This window comes from Patagioenas fasciata, chromosome 17, assembly GCF_037038585.1.
Source record: "Patagioenas fasciata isolate bPatFas1 chromosome 17, bPatFas1.hap1, whole genome shotgun sequence".
Taxonomy (NCBI): Eukaryota; Metazoa; Chordata; class Aves; order Columbiformes; family Columbidae; genus Patagioenas; species Patagioenas fasciata.
In genome coordinates, this window is record NC_092536.1 from 10,039,910 (window position 1) to 10,058,405 (window position 18,496).

Here is an 18,496-nt window from a genome sequence, read left to right on the forward strand (position 1 = left end):
GATAGTGGCTGTATAGGTCAGCACCTATGGCTCTTACGGTTATAACAGAGATGATTCAAAACCTTGATCCAAATCCCACGTTTCCCAAAGTTCATGAGAGGAGGCTGGGTGTTCATCCTGGCCTGTCTGACATAGCCCACAGGAGAAGTTTTGATCCAGCCTTTGAGGTGGACATGGAGGCTTTGCTAGGGCACATCATAACAGGATATAAAACTGAAGGAGCTTATAACTAAGAAGCCGATTACTTAACATCTTTGTAATCAAACCCAGGTAATTAAGTGGCAACAGGTGGTTCAATAATGACGTTCTGTTTAAAAACAGTAAAAGATAATGGTGTCAAGTCAGACATATATTCCCAGTAAGGAGAGGACCTGATTCCTTCTTGCTCATCTTCAGACAGTGATTGTGCCTCACTGCCAGACTTGGATACCTCAGCAGTTTATGTACCCAGAAAGATGAAGGTGTGATTATCGCATAATAAGCTTACTCATGCTAGTTCTGCTCTTGCTGGCACATGCACAGCAGTTACTATGCTGTGATGACACAGTCTTCTCTGCAACAACCCAAGTGCAACTAACTCTGCAGCGGTGTCCCGTTGCAGCCCGTGCTGCCGTGCCCCCATTGCTACGGTCACACATGCCAGTCCAGGCAAAGCTGCCAGAAAAATTCTGCTGCAGCCCTGGCTTGGCGTGCTCTCTCCCCTCGGCTGCGCTATCAGCACCAGATGCGCAGCAGCCAAGTGCAGTTCCTGCACAAGGTGCCCTCCATCCATCCTCAGGATGGCAGAGAGGAGGGGCTGGTCCCTCTGCCCCCTTCGTGTTTTGGACACTTGGCAGCAGCTGTTGTGGTGGCTAAATGAGCTGTTGAAGGGGTTTGTGGTGGGGACATTTGTCAAGCAACAGTTTCCCATTTGTACCTTCAGTATCATTTTGGCTCCTAATTATAGTTAGGGTACCTTTTTGTTGTTTTGTTTTGGTTGTGGTTTGGTTTTTGTTTGTTTGTTTCGAAAGAACAGGCTGGCCCTCTTCGATAGCAGCTGTGCAGAACCACTGCTCATGGCTGGATGAACACAAGCCCGGACTTTCCCTGCTGCAGCTGCATTGCTGGAGAGGTGGCTGCTGCAGGGGCTCTTCTACCAGGCAGCTCAGAGGCAGCAGGAGGCTGAAGTGTACATTTCTCAATACCTCTCTGTCCCAGGGAAGTTAATTCCGTCAGGATGTAACGTTGCTTCCGGAGAAGTTGCCATTTCTGGAGTTGCAGCTGGTGCTGAGGAAGCATCACTGTGAAGAAGTTCGCACAGATAAAATTCCTGTCTAGCCTGACTAACGCTGCCTTCGCTCTCCTTGGGGTCTTTTGAGCTATTCCTGAGGACTGCAGTGACACTGCTGGCTACAGGTGGGCTGTAGCTCCTTGCCTCGATTGACTGAGCACTGCAGAATTTGGAGCAGATGTCTCATTAGTGAGAAGGGACTCACTAGTGCAGTTGTGATTCATCACTTTGGAGAGCACTTCAGGGATCAGGGCAAGAAACAGCTTGACTAATAGAGGCAATAACAATGCAGGCAGGGGCCATGTTACAGAACCGAGCAACAAAACAGCAGCAGCAGCTGAAAAAACTACGAAATGGGACAGAGTGAGCGCACAAACCAGAAACGTGGCTGTCCATGACACCTGTATTTGGGTTTCAGCTGCGAACAAACTCTGGCTGTTCGGAGAATCTGGAGCGCATCCTCCTCACAAATTCGTTTTGAAGGTTCTTCATCTATCTCTTTTTCTAGACAAATCAATCTTGGGATCACAGTGGCTGTGTAGCATCCACTGCATACTAAAGAGCTAGCTACTCCGGAGCCAAATGCCGGGGAACAACAGCGCCTGGCTGTAGAGACTCACATAATTCAGCACGGCTGAGCAGCGAGATGCACGGGGACATCTCTCCAGAGAGAGCGTGGCTCCTCTTCCATCTGGCAGCACAAAAGAGGACAGGCCTGAATCCTCAAGACATGAAGATTACATTATGTAACGTGCACGCTCGCGGCTTCTGGAGACAGAGCTAAGTAAAAACTACCCGTGTGATTCAGAGGCCAAGCCAGAGGGGAGCTGCGCGTCCCTCCCCAGACCTGCCGGGTTCTGGAGCAAGTGAATAGCCCGGGGCTGACAGGGGAAGGTGGATCCAATTCCATCGTGCAATGACAAATATGGCACTGCCTGTAAGTGCAAAATCCTGTGTTTCCTTAAAAGTGCTATCAAAAAGCATGCACATTAGCAAATGTGTGACTGTTTTGGGGGAAGGAGTTTAGTCGATTCTTTTTGGCTTCACTTGTGTAGAGAAAAATTTTGAAAAAATTGAGAATACCATTCAAACAAACAGGGGCTGCATTGGCTGCCCTGAGCGCAGAAGAGTGTCTTTTAATTTCAGTTAAAGACTGTGCCCTAGCAAAGGAGTTTGAGAGTGAAATGAGTGAGAACTGCCCATGGAAAAAAGTCTCCAGGAAGCTGTTGGCAGGAAGGCACAAAGAGTCTGTGATGTTTTGCAGCAGTTCTCTTGGTACTAGTTTCTTAGTATTTATTATTTCTGTCACTTGCATTTGCAAAAACATCATTGTCTAGGGTAAGTATGATATCATACGAACAATTTGCCAAAGCACTATAAAATCTAAGCTGGACTGGGCTGAGAATCAGGATACTCATCAGGGGTCCGTCCTGTAACAGAAGATGAACTGTCTAGCTCATTTATGGCCTTTCCTTTCCCTTTACTATCTCTCCATCTCTTTTAAATGGTTTCAGAAACATGCCATGTTTCAATAGTCATAAAGGTGCCAAGCGTCGGTCTTGTGGCACATTGTATTTGGACAGGCATGTGTCTGCCGCCAGAGGAAGCAAAAGCATTGACAGCTGGAGATTCTGTTCACTTGATGACTTGGTATTGCTCTTCAGGTTTTACTCCACGGGAGAGGAATAATCCCAACAGCATTACAAAGGCATTATTGTTCTGGCTGTAATCCCCATGCTCAAATCCACCCTGGTTATTTGCATCCTGATTGCAAATGGAGAACTTCCCTTTTGGATTTGCCAGGATGAGACAGGCAGATGGATTGGAAGTCGCTGTTTTCTACAGTCAAATGGCATCAAGGCGGGGAAAGGCCCCAGTGTGATCCTGGAATAATTTATGGGAATGGGAAAGGAGAATGAAGGGCAATGGAACAAAAATAACACTCCACAAGAGGAATGGATGAACTACAGGAAGAACACAGTTGGAGGAAAGCAAGATAACACACAGATAAAGGGACAAGAAAATGAGTAGGGATAAAGGTGAAGCTCCCTATACATTATAATAAAAAAACCAGAGAGCTCACGAGCAGGCCAGGCCGTGCCCATGGAGCTGGCGGTGGGAAAAGCAGGTACGAGCAATCGTCAGCGTGTGTTGAGGAAGAAGAGGGGATGGTTCCCAAAGTGAAGCAACAAACCTTTTCACAACAGTATTCCATGAGGGCACAAACCTTGGCTTGACTCCACAGCTCCACATTGTTGCACATGAGAGGCTCGTCAGAGCAGGAAACCACGCTTCACACGGAGATGATGCCCCAACCCTTTCTTCACTCGTTAAACCAAATAACACGAAAGAAGATGCAATGGGAGCTCTGGTGCTCAGCAGCACAGATATGGCTGAGCTTCCCGAGCTAACGTGTGTGGCCTAACTTCAGTCAACCCGTGAGAAGAGGCCCAACCGCCCCTACTCCAGGTGCCTACGGAAACAAAATAATTTCCCTGGAATTACTCCTCACCCTACTTCCTTCTCCCACACACTTTTTGAGTCTCTGTCTTCCAGTTCACATGGCTGGAATGCAATTAATTAAGCTGATACAGCTGGCTCAGCTTTGCAGTTTTAGTGCCCACAGCTGGCAAATGCCACCTCTTTCGTATCAGACATCTCTGCTGCCAAACTACAACTAACTTCACAGTCACATCTATGTAGAGAACATTGCTGTGCAAGGGGAGCTGAACCATGGGGCAGGCAGGTGGCACATTGAAGTAGAGATCCCAGTGCAGGTTCTAGGAAAAAAAATACTCTGAAAATCACTGAAGCAAAACTGGTGCTTCTCTCCATTTGACACAGTCTCAGTGCATAAAACGATAATGTGCCAAAGAGGAAATGCACAGGAATGCTCAACTGCTTGGCTTGTCTTTGGCTTATATTGAAAGCAGCATTTAATATAGGAAGGAAAAATTAAATCACTTTATAATTTTCCACTTTCAGATGACCTGAGCTCTCCTAGATAAGAGCAAAGCTTTTTACGAGCCCATGCAGATGTTTTACAGTCACAATAAACTATGTGTGTGATGGAGTCATCTCCTTCTGAAACATGATCTGGACCACAGGATTATGGCTGCTTTTCACAGGGGCAGGTGGAGTCTTCAGCTGCATTAAAAAGGATCCCTGATTATCAGGCAAAAAGCCTGCAATTCCTTTTCTGACTAGGAACATTTAATTTTTGCCAGCTTTAAAACAAAAATAAAATAAATAAAAGGTTATTGATCAACTGACTAAATAATTAGTTTCAGGGAACGGGCAGGAAAAAGAGCAGCACTGAAGGCCAGATACTCGTGGTCTGGGTTGGCAGCAGTTTGGGGACAAGCTGAATGAATTGCTCTTGCTTGCTCTTTGCCTGGCAGCCTGATCTCTGGCCAGTCTCCTGGCAAAGAAAACCTCTTGTGTTTATTTTGGGAGAGGGCTCTTTCCACCGGGAAGGGTATTAAGGCATCCAAAGATTATTGTACATCAGTCCTCATATTTTATTCTGCCACTATTGATGCACCTGGGAAATCAGAATAGAATTAGCTGCTGCTTTTCATCCTTTGACCCTTTCACTACCACCAACTAAGATATGAGCTACCGTCATGTGACAACTCAGTTACACAACATAAACTCGGTTATACAACAAACAGGCAAGAGTATGAAATAGCTACTGTGAGTTCAAATTCATTTGGGATCGGCTGGAGTGAATCACTTATTATCTCCAGGGCAGCTGTTCTCTCTCCATAGAGCTGCTCCCTCCCAAATATTTTATGTAGAGGACACAGATATTGGTATATAATGTGCACAGTTCTGGTAGAAAACGGCTCCAGGGAGATAGGGGGTTTGGCACAGCTGGCTTGGAACCAGAAAGGACACTGCATGAGTTTCAGAACATGGTCAGGTCTCCCATAGCAGCCAGTAGACCCTTTCAGATGAAAAATTATAGCCCTGGTACTGAGACAAAAGAAGAGGGTCAGGAATACGCGGCCAGCAGATGAAGGACACCTTGTTTCAGTAACACACCTTGTTTCAGCTGCTCAACGCTCCTGTGCAAGCTGCTGCGCCAGCAGAGGGAGGAAGGGGCAAGATGCTGCTACTGGTGTCATTGGCACCAGAAACTAAACAAAAACACTGAGGATTCATAATCTTGGAGATCTGATTATTTTTTTTCTGCAAGAATTTAATAAAAGCTCTGATGACCTGAACAAATTGCAGCTTAGGTAGTTACATTGTGCCTAAATTAGCCTTCGATTTCAGATAAAGTCATTCGTCAATAGCACAAGTAAGTTAGTTGCAAAATGCTTTTTATGCCTCATTTCAGAGGGGTGCTGCATTTTGATAGTTGATGTAACAACATCTCATTAGGACAATTATCAAGTTATATTGAATAATGTAGGTTTTTAGTACTTTCCAACAAATCCTGTTAAACAACTAGAGAAGCATTTCCGTTTCATACTTACTAAAGGATCGAATTAACTCATACAGAATGAGCGCTTTGTCTCGTGCGGTAGCAGAAATCAGCTCTGCAGTTTCCAGGCAGGCAGCGCACACTGGTCTATAAGCAGGGAGCTGGGTGTCCAAATGAGAGTCAATGACCACTGTGTCTGCCTGGGCTTTTATTTGAATTTCTGAATGCTAAATCCTGACATCTGCCCCCCACCTCCCCGGCAAAACATACTGACGGGATTTGAGGTTTTTGCGCCATGCCGTGGTTTCATCCCATGGGAAGTGCAGAGTAATGCCTGTTTTCCAAAGGGGTTCTCAGCTCTTTGGATTTAATTCCTGTCCAGGTACAAAGTAGAAAAGTTGCAGGCTTCTAAAAATCATTTAATCCAACATGTTCAGAAGCTGGAGAAAACAGAAATCTGCTTCTGGATTATTTATAAATGCAAACTGCAGACATGCGCTGGTATGTTCTTTATCTTTTGAAGTGGGATTTAAGGAGAGGTTCATATTTGCTGTCTGAAGCTCAAGTTCACATCTCTGCTTTATCTGCTTATTAATAACATCAAACTCTATTAAGAGTGTTTGTTTCGTGCATTAGTTCGCCAGGAAAGCTCTCTGCTTACTCTCTGGGCTTTGTTCAGTCTGCGCAATCTATGTGTGAGCTGAATCAATCTCCTGAAGAAAATCTCCTTAAGACAAGTAAACGTGAAGGTTCATATTTTAAACGTGCCAGTTTGTTAGTTTTAAGTCTTTACTAAAATATATATAAACGTTGGGAAAAAACTGGTAACTGCCTGAAATAGCTGAAGGAGTATAAGAGGAAAAGGGATGATCATCCACAATGAATTAAAATCCTAAGAGCCGCACTTCATAAAGGCTGATTACGGATTAGCAAAAATGCTTCTCCTTTCTTCCTTTTCAGTGACTTCCTGGGATGTTCACAGTGAGGAAACAAGTAGTTCCCAGTTTCCAAGTGCTCTCATCTGTTTACCCAGCTCAAGAAAAGCTAATGCGTAGTAGGATCTTTGTGAAGTATCTTAGTTCTCTCCATTTCCTATAGTTTCTTTCACTTTCCAGATGATTTACAGCTGCAAACAAGGCTCCTAGAAGACTTTATAGAGACTTTGCTAACTACATCATTGAAATCCATACATGACAGCAACTCATACTCTTTCTAATAATATCAAATATTTAAAAATATACATTGACTAAGCTTTGACATTTGAAACGTATTCTTAATTACTAATGGGTTTTTGCATTAAAGGCATGAGGACTAATGACAGACTAGGCAGATCAAACAGAGGTTTTTCCTGACACTCCAGCTCTGAAGGACTCAAGTGTGGATAACGCTGTTATGTAAGACAGGCTTTCAGATATCACTGAAGTGCTTTACAATTAAGATGGAATATTAATAAAAGTCTTAAACTGAAAACCTCCAGCTATTAGAAGGATTAGGACTTTGCAGTGGGCTAGGGGAATATACACGATGTCAAAGCCGTCTTCTTGGCTGTGATCAAAGGCAGAAAAAGCTCTGGCAGAAACAGCATCTTGGAGGGAGGCGAACAGATATGCAGCACCACGTAATAATAATTGATAATAATAATCGTAGCAGCAACAACTTGTGCAGAGATTGCAGCCCACAGCAGCAGAAGACAAGAAACTAAGGGTGCAGCTTCTGTGGCACAGCCCTGTGCCCGCTGGTGTCCCCGCGGCTGGGGAGAAGCTTTGCCCAGTTACACAGATGTGGCCGTACTGGCTTTCCTGGGAAGGGCGTGTGGGAACAGAATTCGCACCCGGTGCCTTTGTAACCCAGCGGTGTCACCCGCTCCTTACACCTGTGCGCTGGCCGGGAGGAATGAGCACCAACGCTCACAGGCCTTAGTGCTATGTAACAAACTGGGCTTTATTGGATTGATTTTCTGCAGATTTATTATTTTTTTTTTCAAAAACAATCTCTTCAAGGAATTGCCCTGAAGGGTATTTCCTTTAAGAGCCATGGCCATTTCCCTGTGATTCTTGTGGGAACAATTACTCTGATAGTTTCATTCTGTTCTACAGAAATATATTTTTGTAATATACTGTAATCAGGTAAATAATATTGACTGCATTCTGAATATACTCCTTGTCAGGTATCCTCTTTTTGTTAAAAAACGAGGACTGACCGCTCTGCAAAGGTGCCGTTGCCACACCATCCCTTCCGCTGCCTGGACTGGGATCCCCCCAAGCCCTGGCAGCTCTATCTAAAAGTGGTTTAGTCACCCAGGCCCAGGAACAGGGACATGGCAAAAGCCTTCATGCTGACTAGAGACAGCTGGAAAAGTGTCATTAATAAAGAATAACTTCTAAAGCGGTTTGGGTGCAGAAGGATTAAGGAATGCCGTATGGTATCAGGAGTAAAAAGATGCCAAAGAGTGTAACTTGAATGGAACAGAAGCAGCTACCAAGATGCCCAGAAGAGCTGAAGTCTGGAATACAGAAAGCAAGTGGGAAAATACTAAATTGCATGTGCATGTGCTAGAAATCCTTCTTTATCTAAATGTCATATATGTCAGTAAAAGGCAAGACAATCAAAAGCTTCATTTTTCTTAATACTCAATTTGATGCATGTGAAACGTTTAAAAGGTTCCAGTAAATTCTGGCAGTGAAAACCCCTTACAAATCCTAATACATTTTGTGATATTGCATTTCACGTAAAAATGAAGTGTAAAGGATTTTTTTAAGGCAAATATAAAAAAGGAAAGTGAAACTGAAGAAACGCATGTGCTTGGCCGATTCTTACCTTTGCAAAGGTTACTAAGGGGTGTCTCAACTGAGATTTTGCTAAAAATTCAGATTATGCTCTGGCTTCTCATTAGGGAATTGGTTTTCCCTCAAAATTTTCAAGACTGATAGAAGATCAGATAAATCTATGGTGATCATCCCGTCCAGAATTAAGTGCGAGTCAGATTGAATCACGATGAAAATACAAAATACACAAAGCAGGAGATCTGAGAAAGCACATTAAGCGCAAAGATAAAATCGTGTAGAATCACACAGGTGCTAAGACAACCAGGACGGAGCAAGAAAATATTTGGTATATGGAAGAAGATGCAAGAAATGTCATGGATCAGACAGCTTCACAAATTTTGCAAGCAGCAGCAGAGCGTTGCTGCCTCAGGTAAACTGTCCATAGGAGGAAAGTGCAGTGTTGCAGTGACGAACAAATATGCTATCGGCCTGAAAGGAAATGAAACGCTTATTAACTTGGACAACAGCATACAAGTGAGTAAGATGCTAGAAACAGTCTTATGTCCAACTAAAACAAAACTAAACAAACAAACAAAACACAAAACCAGAAAACCCCAACAAACCAAAACAACCCCACAGAGAGCAAGGGATATCCAGGTAAAATTCAGACATTACACCGATAAGCCTGTCAACATTAAAGGATTATAGAAACTAGATATATGAGCAAATAGGAGATTAGAAAAGCATTTCAAGGTAGTGGCCAAGAGTATTGTTTATGGTGCCAAAGGCGCAGCAAGCCCTGGGCTCGAGCAAGGGCAGCGCACGGGGGAGGTCAGTGCAACATGGATCGGAAAGAAAAGCTTGATAATGATTTTCCAGCTGTATCTCTGAGCCTTTCCGGTGCAGAAAGATTTATTGGTATCAGAGTCACCAATTAAGTAAAGGAGACAATAAGTGAAACAAAACACCCAACACAATGCTTTCCTGGGGTACTGACACCGCGTTCTGTCGCTATCGGTAACTGCTAGTCCGTGTTATCATCACTCCAGTAATGTGGTGGCAACCAATATTAAAATAAGTTATCCAGTTGTTGGCAAATACAGTTGGATGCTAATATATATTTAATATTAGATAGTTTGATCTACAGTAAGGAAATCCAGTGGGTATCCAGCTGGATTCACAACTCGCCTTTGTCAAAAGGAACACTGGTGACTTAAGAAAATGTTCAGCCAAAATATTAATAAACATTATTGCTAACACACAAGCAATTCGGAACATGGGCTGAAATGAGAGTATTTAAAAACCATGTTTTCCAGATATTTTTCTACTTCCTTTCTGTGGTGACAAAGCACAAGGTTAAGGAATCAGTTACTTCTGCAGTAAAATCTCCACGTTTGCCAGCAGAAAGACAGAAATTTAAGAATTCCCTTTTTACTCACATTTAATTCAATTTCTTATTGATCCCCCAGAAAATGTCAATCAGATGTATTTTTTTACAATCTAAAGATATGTAAAAATGGCATTGCCTATACTGTTGCTGCAATAAGTAGCTGAAGCTTTCAGGCCAGACAGTATGTACTACTCCATAAATCAGTGTCCTCTTCTACCTAACAGACTGAGCATGATTTTATTAATGAAGTTCCAAATTTCATTAACATTCCATTTACTGCCCCTGGCTCAAAATCTTATGGATTATTGACAGAGTTGTAATAAATATGCAATTACAATCAAGAACAAGTAAATCATCCCATTACTATATTTACAGCTAAAACTTTGACATATGCTTTATGTATAGTTTTGAGTATTTATAATGCAAGGTAATAGTTTCTGACACAACGTAATAGAAAACCACACTGATAAAATAGGGTTTCTCACCTGTAGACAGTAGATTTAACACAACAAAGAATGAGAATTAGAATATTTATACTGAAAAAAGTTAGAGGAAGCGGGGGGTTGCAATAATATAAAGAGACAGATAAACCAGAACAAACTCACAAGCTACACCTTGTAGTCCCTGAATGCATCTGCTTTATCAGCATGGCACAATACACATTATTGTGAAAATCAATAGCTCTAAACAAGCATTCACAGGAGGCTGTGGACATAGGAGGTTGCCCTAGAAGACAGACGTGTGCTGAAGAGGAACACAACACATTTCCAACTCCAGGAACAAGGTTTTTACCTTCCCTGAGCAAGTGACAGCTTGGTAGCAGTTATAATAATCTGAAACAACTTAATCTAGATATGGTATCACCAAGTGGGCTTAGCGCACCCTAACAACCATAATTTTATACACTGAGAGATGTCGTCGACTTCATGCAACTCTCCAAATCCTTCAGAGAATGAGGATCTTTAGCACGCTCGTGGTATTTATTAGAGCAATGTATTATAAGCAATTGCTTTGTTAATTTTTATTTAAGATGAAGATTTGGCTTGGATAGAAGGGTGGTGGGTTATGAAGCATTTAAATATAAGAGTTTAGCCTCCCAGACACAGGAACTTTGTGGAAGAAGCCCAGCAGAAACACACAGCAACTGAGCAACTGAAACTCTGACTGATTACTGAGTACTGTGCCAGCAGAGCCCTCGCACAGCTCCCTGCAGTGATTTCTGCTGGAAGGAGAGGCTGGAAATCGTAATGAAAGGCAACACTTCTCCATTACAATAGCAGTATGGTGAACTGTACGCATGTTCAAACAAGACGTCTATGGTAAAGTCTGCTGATTCCCCAGACAACGCTTCAGCCACTGACCCCATGTCTCGGTCTGTGGTGCGGTCTCCCTCCCAGCTGGACCTGGGGAATATGAACGTTTTCCCCTAGTTATTCCCCCAACCCAGTGCTATCTATTCCTGGAAGCATAGCCTGGTTATATTATTCGAGTCCCCACTTGCAGCAGGGACACTGATCTGGACCACTGCATCCTGTTCCCCTTGGAACAGCACATATTTTACGGGCTCTCCTTTGACCCAAGAGCCAGGAGGACAGCATGGGAGGAATCATCAGCAAGAAAGCCCGAAATGAAGAAATGAAATACATTTCCCTTGGAGAGGAGGCTTACTGGAGTGTAACGAAAGCGAGTCCCATCCCTCCTCCTCTGTGCTCACACACACACACCCTAGAGGCTTTTGCAAAGCCACAGGAATGGAAATAATTTCGTTTGAATCCATCAAGCATTAAAATCCGTTCGCTGAGGGATTGAAGTGAAAAATGAGCCGGAGACAGGAATTAGAAGCTCACCGCCTGGGCTGTCAAAAGGGATTTTCCCCAGATAGAAAACAAGCAATTGGAAATGCAGGGAGGTAAATCCTTTCAGTCTCAGAGGTAGGCACACTCCTGGTTCCCCCTCCTGGCCCTCCTGGTTCTGGGTTCATGGAGCCAAACCTGGACACATCTCCCTGTGCGCTCTCTGGCCGTAGCACCCGTCCTTGGGATCCCCTTCCAGGGGTTTGCTCAAGAGTGTCACAAGAGTGTCCCCTCGGGAGGTGGTGAGACACACAGGGAGCTGGGCACCGCATACGCTGGACTCAGGTGCCAAAGGGAAGACAAGGCGGCTGCTGAAATGGTACACCAACAGCTCTAGGAAGCATTTTATCTACCGTCCAAAATTTGCTGAAGAAAGAGGCGAGGAGCAAAGTTGCCATTAAAGTTATAATCACTGCATATCTTAGTTTACCACCCAAAAAAACCCCCAACCACAGCACTCCACGCCCCTGAAATACAGTCTCTTTCTCTCAATACAAATACATCTGTCTCTACACCAGCTACATTTTTTTGATGTTCCAGAGGCTTCTTTGAAACCAAAAGAGCCAGAGGTCTACTTCTTCCAAAATCAAATGGAGATTCGGGAAAATAACACGGGGACAGTTGGAGCTACTGTGCAGAGGCTGCCTTCAGTCCAGATTATGAGCTGAAGCACATAAGGTACATCTCACATCCACGAATCTCTGCAGTCTTTGAGAAATAAATGATCACCACAGCGCCCTTTGGTCTTCTGCAGGGTGGGCTTCCCCTTTAGTTGGTTGCCAAAACTGAAGGTGAGAATTATTAAAGCACAGATTCTGCATGAAGATAATAAACACTGTATAAAAGGCCTGTACACCTCTGTGTCCATAATGCAGCCAAAAGAGAGAACACTAAAGATCCCATAGATCTACCAAATGGCCTTAACAACCTACGCAGGTTTCATATTCAAACTGTACACCAGTGGTATACCGCAAAGCCAGTCATCTACTCAGCAAAAACAGGTGTGAAGGAAGAAGTAGAGAGAAGAAAATGAAGATGAAGGGCCAAATACAAAGCATTTAAACTATGGGAAGAAGCGTACAGAATGACAGGAGCCAAGGAGCCTTCTAACTGCAGTCCAGTTGCAGACACGTAAATTGGTTTAAGAACAGGGCAGAGGTAGGACAGAAACAAGGTAAGCATTCACACTGCAGGAGCCCTGGCGCCATGGGGCTTTGAATTCAAAAGCCAGTTAAGGGAACAGAAGACTTGAAGAAGTTCAGTTTAACATAAAATTCAATAATTTTAATGTATGCTAATATGCTTCAAGATAAAGGCCACAATTACCTAGATACAAAGACATATGTGTTCGTAGTAAATATTTTCTTTAACACATGCTGTCCTTGACTGTTGTGTAATATGCTTTCCTATTGTTCTGTGACTCTCTCTGGTAATAATACTACCACTTAGGTGGTGTTTCATAGCTATAGATCACACTGTGCTTAACCCAGGGGGTATCATTATCTCTGTTTCACATATGGAGTCATGGAAGCACCTAAAGATGAAATGAGTCCATGGCAAGATCAAAAAAACAACTACAGTTCCATAAATTACAGTGTTAGCTTGTATATAAGAGAAATCTCAGGAGGTTTAAATAGGATTTGCTGGCAGCATAAAGACTGTTTCAAAACACCCTTGCAAAGAGCTCGTCTCAGTGGCAAGCCAGGGATAAACATGGAGAGAGACAAAGAAAAGATAAGGTGACAATGCTATGGCCATGGGTCAGAAAGAATCAGCAAGAGCCAGCTTAGCAGCGACAGCAGAAAGAGTTTGTGCTTTGTTCACACTGACAATACTCACAGTTGTCTCCCTGCTCTTTGAGGAGCTGATGAGTTATCAGCAGGATCTTACACCAGGGCCAGAGCGCCCGGACAGCTGAGCTTGGGAAAAAGGGTTGGCTGAAGCCAGCTGGGACCCACAATATTGGGGTGGGGGTTGATCTGTATGTGAAAGGTCTTACATGCCATCCCCATTCTGTCCCCCTCCTCCCGATGCTGCTGTGCTGAACCTGAAAGGTCTAGTTATAAATAGCTTCTCCCTGCAGCTCCTCAATGAGCCACTGAGGCGGAATGAGTCATCTCTGCCGGCTTCGTGGCCCCCCCAAACCGACTGCGTCAGGTTGGGAGCACAGCTGCCAACAGCAGTGGTACGCGCTGTTCCCTCTCAAAGGGCAGTGGCCTTGGGGGACAGGGACGCTAAACAAACCAGCTCTGCTCATTACTCATAAGCGCCCAAAAGCCGCATCACTTTGTGAATGAGAATAATGTGAAATCCATCAAAAGTGCTTAGAAACCGACCCCGGCACCTCAGCCCCTCTGTCCATACCATTACCCATGCTGACCTGGTTCTCAACTGGAGCTTCCAACCCACTGATGGGTTTGTTATGGAAATGATTGAGCACATCTCTGAAAGCGAACATCTCATTCCACTCACAAAGAACTTCCCCTTACCAAGACTTGGTGACATTGCTCAGTCAATGGGCACAGCAACAAGGCGAGGTGTGACACCAGGGACACCTCTGTTCCCTGTGAGGAAAGAAGATGAGAATTTTAACAGGAAAAGTCAGGCTTCGATTTACTCATTCCATTATGAGAGAAACTCACCCAGGACCTGCATCCTCTCCTAACCAAGGCGATGCACGGAGCTGATAGACGCTGTGTCTCTTCTGATCTTGCTGCAGGAAAGCCAAGTGATCCCCTGAATTCCTGGATTCACAGAGGACATCGGGCACTCAGAGAAAAGGAATTCTAGCAATTATTTTCTTTTTTCATGTGGGCCTTATTCAGAGGCAAATGGAACTCTCTCAAAACACATCCTCTCTCAAGCCTAAGACAATGTAAATGTTTCACAAGCTTTAGGATAAACAACTATGTAAGTAAGTAAAGCACAAGTACTAGCCAAGATAAACACACCAAATCTACTGGGACTGGCAGAGATTGGTGCTGTACTTAAGGTAGGGGAAAAAATTTAAACCAATAATGGGTTAAAAGGAAGGTAAATAATATGAAGGAGGGAGGATAATACAAAGTGGATGTCAAAGAACAACACAAGCAGGGTCTGGAAGCCAGTATTACTGTTATCAAAAAAAGTAAGATTTGGAGATAGGAAGCGAGGAAATCTCCTACTGCTACATTTCTTTCCAATGGAGAAGTCAGGATGATGTGATCAAAGCGATTCTGATATGTTTTCCGTAAACTAAGTGTGATGGCTGTGACCCGTGTCTCGCTCAAGCAGTGTGTAAGAGAGCAAGCTCAGGACAACCGGGCAGGCCACCAGGAACCCCTGACAGCTCAGCTGAAGCCAAATCCTTGCAAGTAGAATGTTGAAAAATGAAATTCATACATAACTATTATTGGAACCGAAAACTGGTAAGGCTGATTAAAATCCACACAAATAGAATAAAAAGAGCAATATATTTCAGTTCCCTCGGTTTGTCAGAGCTCCGCAGAGCTGACAAGAGCAATGTTCCCCGGTTATATGGCCGCTGTAGTTGTGCAGGCGATCCCTGGCACGGCGCTGTGTGACGGCTGAGGGTACGTCTGCTTTTGGGTCACACTGTGATGCAAAACGATGACAAAGCCTGACAGATTTTTCGCTGCCAGCAAAGGTGATACAGTGTTGTCTCAACGGAGGCAGAAGATGATGCAGCTCTACATGAGCTGCCTTTTCATTTTCCCTCCAGTTCGTAATTCATCATCAAATCAACAAAGTACCTTCTGTTAAAAGTTAATCACTTTGTTCTGATAGAGTTTTAAAACCAACCGATTTCAGAATTTTAAGTTCATCATGTGCAGCCTCATCATTTCTATATTTACGTTGCCTGGGAATATTTTGTCTTTTATGATTTTTTTTTCTCTGCAGAAGGATCTGCTCTACAGAACAACCCAAACCTTGAAAACACCCCTGTTTTGCTTTCTGCCTTCTCAGCACTTAGAAAGTTATTTACCAGTACCTGGCACTGAGAAAGGAAAACACATCCCAGAACAGCCTTTCAGGACACGAAAAAAACAGAAACAAAACAAAACAACGCCACCAACAGGTGTCCTAATTGTCCCAAGACTGTAACGCATCCTCTTGTTATCGCACAGGGCAAAACTGGGAACTGGAGATGCTGAAACCAATGCAAATGAAACAGCTACTGCCAGGAAAGGACGAGAACTTTGGCAGAGCAGCTGAAGCTGCTACTGCCTGGAAACACCCGCTGTTTGCAATTGTCGAACAAGAAATGAAAGACTGATAGTATCTCTGGAAGTGGTTGCCTCTGTCGAACTGGTGTTTGCAGGATCCTATCTATAGCCTTTCTCACCTGAGACCAGGGACATCTCCAATCTCCAGGTCTGTTTCACCCACATCTCTGGCTACTTCAAGCATTCTTTGGCTTCTCCAAGTATGGGGAATTCCAGCTCCTAAAGAGAAAAAGTGAAGAAGCAATTAGTCCAGATTCATTCTTGGTATCAAGTACAACTGCATACGGGCCCTCTATCTTTTAGACCAGGATTACTCAAATATTATACTCATTCCCCAGAAAAGCAGAGCTTTTTAAGGCCCCACAGGTTGCCTGCCAAGCTCTCCTGAAATTCATACAGACTTTCCTTAAATGTCCCAAGGGAGGAAGTTTTCTGTGGTGCTTGCACTGATCTCTGGGGTTGTGCAGTTTCCAAGGTCACCCATGAAGAGCGCGGCATACAGAAATGAACAGAGATAACCAGATGTTTTTCATGAGCAACATCCCCTTGCAAGAGACAAAAACTCACGGTAGTCAAGTTCCAAATTGGACACCACACTTGAAAACCTGCAAAGGATTCAATTTTAACTGAAAACTTCAAGGAATAAGGGGAAACAGTTCAAAAAAAGCCAAATCAACCCAAGGCAGGTTCAGGTAAGAATAATGCAGGGCTCGTAATTCGAGTCTATTTTCTTTCCTACATCCTTCCACCATCATGTTTTTTCTCTCTTCTGACCCACTGGACCCATTTCGCATTCCTTTCTGCATATTCTACTGCATTAAGCAGAGACATAGTGATTATGCAATGAGAATTTTCTTAAATTGCCAAGTGGCATAATTAAATTGTGTGTATGAACAGAAGGAAAATTCTCCCAATGGAACTAAAAAATCAAGCACAGACAGTCAGCTGCTGATGCCCATGTCCGGTCGCTTGGCCATGCTGTGCGGGAAAAGCCACGGTGGAGGTGCACTGTCATCCCACCCAGTTACAAGCACGATTTTAGATAACTCCAGGGACACAAGTATTCATATCTGCTGTCATCGTTGCTTAGCAGAAAAAATGTATTCTTTAGAGGCTGTCCAGACATTTCATCTTCTCTTAGGATGCAGTTTTTAAAAAAAAATAAAGTGAAATAAACTGATTATTCTGCTGTGGATAGGAATATGGAGGAGGTCACCATATGTGTAGGATAAATATCCTCCTGTTGCAAACTTACATCAGTCAGTCACCATCATCTGGTCTGTGGGATAAAAATGTCTCAGATGCTGCACACTCCACCATCAGAATTGCCCATCTCGTTTACAGTGTTTGCTGCTGTGCAGCAGGATCAGTCATGAAGTATAAGGTGATTTCTTGCTCAGCCAATCGCCCTTTTTTTTTAAAAAAAAAAGGAAGTTAAAATAATCTGAAGAGACTGTGACATAATAATGAGAATTGCAGAAGAACTGATTGTGCTCATGTTAGCAAACTGAACTGCTCTGCAGAACTTTCAGCAGATCTTCTCCAATACTGCTTTTATACCTGTCTGTCACTGATTTTGTTCTGCAGTACCAAAAAGACACTGTAGACTCACATTTAAACCCAGTGCCAACGCACTGAACAAAAGGTCCATCCATACCAAGGGAGAGGAAAAGGAGTGGGCAAAGAAGGGCAATGAAAGGGAGAGGAGCACAGGGAAGAGGAGAAAGGCCAAGCAATAGCTGAAAATAAAAAACCCTTTGTTTTTGCTCTGCGTACCTTCTCGTTTCTTTCTCACGCTCAGGTTCCCCCCTGTCCCCTCCCAGGGCAGTGGGATAAGTGGTCTGCAGGACTGAGTCCAAACCCGACTTCTCCATTTCCAGAGCTCTGGAAGGGAAGGGCGGGAGGTAAGAGCATCCCTGAGGACTCGAGGCTTCTCCAGCAGAGCTGCTGCAGCAGCAAAGCTATTAATAAATGTTTGCAATCTTTTAATCGTTCTGCTAAATTGCCATCGTGTTCCTGCAAACCCCATAGCGTGTCAGTGCAGCTGCCTCCCCCCGCCTGCCTGCCCGTGTTCGCACATGTGAGCGAGGGCGAACATCGGGAACACGCTCGGAGCCCAGGGCTGCCGCAGCGCTACAGGAAAACGGCTTTGACAAGTGACTTTTTAAATCTTCCCTGTTCCAAAGAAAGCATCCCTATTAGTTACATCTATAGAAACCACAATTCCACCTGGTTTTCCTTCTCCAGCAAATCCTGCCGGCTCGATCCAGACACTAAACTTTACTAAAATATCACATCGGATCTGTCGTGCCTTGGGACCCACTACCCAAAAAGCCACGTCTCTCATGATGTGACAGCACCATAGTCACATCGGCCAGCAGTCACTCTGGCTTAAACAAAGGTATTCTCAGCAACAGAACATTTTTGGCTGCTTTATCTGACCCACCTTGAAGTTGACAGTCATCAGAATGCAACACATTATATATACAATATATATTGCTTTTCAGGCTTTTTCTACAGGGTCAGTTAGTCAGAATGTAAGTGGACAGGAAAGCTGCGA

The 18,496-nt window shown here is 43.8% G+C and overlaps 1 long non-coding RNA gene across 1 annotated transcript; it reads right to left on the reverse strand.

Annotated features, from left to right (window-relative positions):
- Positions 1 to 8,809: 8,809 nt before the first annotated feature.
- LOC139829258 (uncharacterized) lies at positions 8,810 to 17,811 on the reverse strand. Its single transcript, XR_011741667.1, has 6 exons — positions 17,713 to 17,811; positions 17,192 to 17,345; positions 16,056 to 16,155; positions 14,353 to 14,454; positions 14,200 to 14,274; positions 8,810 to 8,956 (listed from the first exon to the last, which is right to left on the reverse strand). It is a non-coding gene; the product is annotated as an uncharacterized lncRNA (long non-coding RNA).
- Positions 17,812 to 18,496: the final 685 nt, after the last annotated feature.